This window comes from Gadus morhua, chromosome 14 (assembly GCF_902167405.1).
Source record: "Gadus morhua chromosome 14, gadMor3.0, whole genome shotgun sequence".
Taxonomy (NCBI): Eukaryota; Metazoa; Chordata; class Actinopteri; order Gadiformes; family Gadidae; genus Gadus; species Gadus morhua.
Genome location: NC_044061.1, coordinates 7,186,907 through 7,191,906, shown reverse-complemented (window position 1 = coordinate 7,191,906; position 5,000 = coordinate 7,186,907). Strand labels below are relative to the sequence as shown.

The 5,000-nt window shown below is 43.7% G+C and overlaps 1 protein-coding gene across 1 annotated transcript in view; it reads right to left on the bottom strand.

Annotated features, from left to right (window-relative positions):
* LOC115558916 (octapeptide-repeat protein T2-like) overlaps positions 1 to 5,000 on the bottom strand; it is a gene marked incomplete at its 5' end in the record, with an annotated part of 128,713 nt that overhangs the window by 10,053 nt on the left and 113,660 nt on the right. The gene's annotated exons all lie outside the window — the stretch shown is intronic.

Here is a 5,000-nt window from a genome sequence, read left to right as displayed (position 1 = left end):
GACAAATCCAAGATACAGATAGGAGCTGAATCTTTGCTACACTCTTTTTGGATTCAACCGAGGTCCATTGATCGCCAACTGCCCAATTTCTGAACATGCCAACACCGTAAGTAAAGTTGAACAAAAATCATGGCTGATTTACATTTGAAGATATACAATGTCAACAATTATCCTAGCCTTAACCAGCCAGCCAAATCCTTTAAAACGCTTCTTCTATGAAGAGCCCAAGAGGCCACTTTAAAGCAAAACTCAAAATTCAGTAAAGTGGAAAAACAAAAATACGAATAACACGTGTTTTGAACCAATAACTGAACAAAACAAACCACTACAAAACACATTCTGGGGGGGCCGTGAGCTTTTGGCAGACGATCCCCCGTGTCTGTAGACTAACCCCCCCTCCAGCGAGACGCCAAGCAGTAAGAGTTCCTTAACAATATAAGAGAAGAATCTGTATTTAATTAGTCCCTGATCAGTAATGAGGGTGTCACAGCATAATAAGTTCAGGACACAAATACAATTGAGAAGTAGAACTACAAAAATTTATTCTACAAATACAAAAACATATCTATAGTATCTCCACAATTAGAGATCAATGTATTTAACAATCATCCTTGTGCTAAGAGTAGCACTAAAGCTAGCCATGGCCTATCTGGTGTGCCCCTCTGATAAGATGTAATGATTTAATGTTTGGGTTAGAAACCGATAGCCGCTAGGTAGATACAGCTAGGGAAGCTGTTTGCAAAGCGCTATGCCGCTTAGCGTACAGATTAGGCAAGCCAATAACCAACGGACTCCGGCATTCTCCCTACGCACCACTTAGGGTTATGTGGCCTTATTGACTCATTGTATCGTCTAAGGGCGCCAAACGGCAGCGATAAACCAGATGGTAGATAGAGGTGCAATAATGCTTCTCTTTTCCTGACTCTGCAATGAAGCAGTATGTGTTGTGAATGTGTGTGTGTGTGTGTGTGTGTGTGTGTGTGTGTGTGTGTGTGTGTGTTTATGTGTGTGCGTGCGTGCGTGCGTGCGTGTGTGCGTGTGCACTTCCACATCTGTGTATGTGTGTGCATCTGTGTCGTGTGTGTATGTATGTGCGTGTGTGTGTGTGTGTCGGTGAGAGTGTTTGTGTGCGTGTAGTTATGGGTGTGTGTGGGAAACTGTGTCCTGTGTGTTTGTACAGGCGGCTGTGAGAGTGATTTGTTTTGTTTGTAACTTTTTCCTCTTTCGCCATCTGCTAATTGTGTCATCCAGATCCTGAGGTAGCCGCCGGTAGGACTGTAGCTCACTAATGACTCTGCTCACACTGTGCTAGCTAGCGCATAGGCTAACTGCAACAACCACCACCACCACAACAGGCACACAGGCGCTGGTGGCTGTGGTGGTTAGCTGTGTCTGTTAGCCGCGGCGGCGCCGTGCTGTCGCAGGGGGACTCTCCATCAGATTCCTATTATGCCACTTATTGAAAGACGTCAGACGTCTCACAAGGTGAAATCCACGGTCGCAAGGTTGAATCTTTACGACGTGCCCGATGATCGACAAACAATGATGTAGATTGTGTATACATATAAAAAGACACGCACACACACAGAGACACGCACACAAACAAGCACACACACACACACACACCCTGTTAAATAATGCAATCAACATATTTTCCAATCCTATTGGGCCCAGCATGCCCACGCACATACACCCACAACACACACGCAACCACAAACACACACACATACACACACACACACACACACACACACACACACACACACACACACACACACACACACACACACACACACAGACACACACACACACACACACACACACACACACACACACACACACACACACACACACACAAACAACCAAACACAGAAAACAAGAAGAGGGATGCCTGCAGGCTGAGAAACACAAAGCAGTCGTGATGCTCTTACACAGACGTGTACAGACGGCGCGTCTGGTTTTGAACAGGAACAAAGCTAGACAGTGACGCTAAATGGATTCAATCAGGGCTTTAAGGGACAGACACGGAGCAGCATAGGGCGCTGTGTGGACAAGAGGAGCAGAGACCACTGGTCCGAAGGGCCAACCCTCTGGTGGGAAGCATCACCAATGCACCCACCCTGAGGTTGGAGCTCTGCAACTGGACGCTATTGGAACTTCTGGTGGGAGAAGGCCATGGGCTGGAGAACCAAACGCTGAAGGGGCGGAGTTACACCTTCTGTCCTGTTCATTACGGGGAGTTCTGCCAAAAAGTAATTTGTGCGGTTGGAGGAAGCTTTCAGATGGATTAACTTGTACGGCCATGCAAACAGAATATTCATTAGTTTGTACCTCCACATGTTTCGGCTACCTCCTGCTGGCTTCTTCAGAAGCGTCAGCTGTTGCTGTGACACGCGTTGTGTCAGCTGATGTTATATGGACCTGAGAGCCGTCCGTCCCTCCAGAAGAGGCAGGATGGCCGTCAAGGCACATGTCAAGGTACAAACTGATGAATACTAGTCTGTTCACACACACATACAAGTTAATCTATCAAGTTAGACAAAATTAACCTTTTTGAGCTTTCCGATGGGGAATAGAATGTGTGTTTTTAAGTGTATTTATACAGTTGTGAGTTTACACAGTGTTGTTTAGAAGCCTTTGCGTCTACTTTTTTTACAGTTTACGAGTGATGACAAAGTTTGTGTTCACTGTTAATGGCCAATTACACGCTTGGTCAAAAAATAAATGGCAAAGAGAAATAAATAATGAATATATGCATATGAATATTTCTATAATTATTTGACATCCCATTTTCACCAAAATGGCATTTCAGGTCACAGAAAACAAAGCTCTTGAAAAACGACAGAATTTAAAAAATTCGGTATTCGTTGAAGCATAGGTTGAAGCGGAGGTTTTCGCAAAACGATGACATCATGACCTCGAATAACACAAGGCGACTGTCGTTTCACATATTGACCATGTGCCAGAAAACCTACAAAAAATGGGTGGACTATCAGTGTGAATGCGTGGCTGGAACTCTTTGGTTTCATGACATGATTACAAGTTAACCTAGCGTCACTCCATCATCACACCGCAGTGCTGTGTTTTTGTTGTATTACCCTCTCGAGAAAACCTTGTCAATGCGCATTCTCCTAGGGTTCTTCTACAGAGTTATTGACCTACTGTTCAGGTGAGCAGTTTTAAGATTTTGGGCCTTATGTTGTGGATGCGGTTATTTCTTGAAAGACAGAATTTTTTTTTTTAATGGGGGGATTTATTTTTTAATGTATTTTAATTTGGAGGAGGTCTATGGAAGACTATGAACCTTTGGATTCGGACCTAGAACCTTCGGTCTGGGAGTCACAACAGCCTAACCACTGACTACCTTTAAGGCCATATAATGAACATTTTCCCTTCGCCATGAGGTAGGGTAAAAAGGGCCGTGAGGCTGACCACAGAGAGCACAGTATTAAAGACAAATCTGAGCCGGAAGGGAAAAGGCACTGCTTGAAATGCATCGTTACCTTCTCCGCGGTCCCCGAGCTTTAGGTCGCCGCTGGAAGACAGAGTGGGCAGATACAAGCGGCCGATAAGATGAGATCCTGCTGTTTAATGCATGAAAAGCACAACAGGATCCCTCATGCCATCGAAATGGATATTTTCACAATTCTCCCATCTGAGGACAAAAAAGGTAGGATGGTGATGTGGTTAAGCTGTGTGATTCCAAGCTGAAAGGCCCTATGTTTGAACGTCCATGTCGGCAACCTACCTGTGGCTATCCTTGAGCAAGGTGCCCCCGACCCCCTGCCTGCTTATGCATGTAAAGTCACTTTGGGTAAAAGTGTCTGCTAAATGACAGAAGTAATAGTAATAGAGAAACGTGGTCATGGTTGGGGAAGGAGAGGTGAGTGGCACGCTGCCCAGGTGTGATGGAAACAGGGTCGACCAGGGATGTTCCTTCCGCCATGCTCTGCTTTGAACACGAAATGAACCCATTTAAGCATTTAATAGAAAGAAAGGAATAATGACTATTGCTAACTCAAAAGCCCAGCAAATGAAATCGTCTGAACATATATAAACTCTCCCTCTAGCATCCATACAGTTATAATATCACAGAGGACCAAGAACAAATGAATAAATCAATAAATCAAGACAACAATCAACAAATGGACAGTAAAACCACAAACAAAGGACGCTAATTTAGCCCTCTCTAGTGAGGACAATGTGTTTTGTTCAACACCACAAGTCTCTTCAGACAGAATTATCTGTCCCTGTTTAATAACAATGCAACACATAAACAGGTAACTGCCACATGATGACATTAAGATAAAAACTGAGCAGGCAGATATATTGCCTTTCTTTATAAAGAAGATAATATAAATATATATATAAATAAATATATATAAATATATATAATATAGAATGGAAGGCAATATCCTGCTAAACTTTTACATCACTGTGAGAAACAATAGCCTTTAATATTGGGGACTGGTTTCAGTCATATTGGAAAAACAATAAACGAAAAAAAGGCCAGAGCTAGGGTCCGTTTATAGAAAGAACTGACGGGAGTGACGATGAATGCTGTTTCAGGTTGTGTCAATCAAAAAAAAATACAATTTCCCATAGCATCTTTTGGCAGCCTAGGGCCTGAAGACCCGTCTCAAAGAAGGGAACCAGTTGATCGGCATAGAGGTTTAGGAAAATAGTTTTCCGGAAGCAAGGAAGAGACTGAATATTTCATCGGGTCCACATCTGCAGTAAGCCCTCCTCCCACTACAGACAGAATACACACAGTGTTCCAGGATTTGAATCCCGGCGAGAACACGGGGGGGCGGAGGGTTGGGAGAAGAAAAAGAATTGCCAAAGCGTGCTTAATGGAATCAGACTGTTGTCGTAAAGAATGACAGACTAATTTGATTGTCTCAGAAGGGAAAACCCACAAACATTACAACTTACAGTAAAACGTTATGGCCGGGCTTTACGTGCCCGTTGATTCATGTAAGGAGAGCGCTGTTGATAAT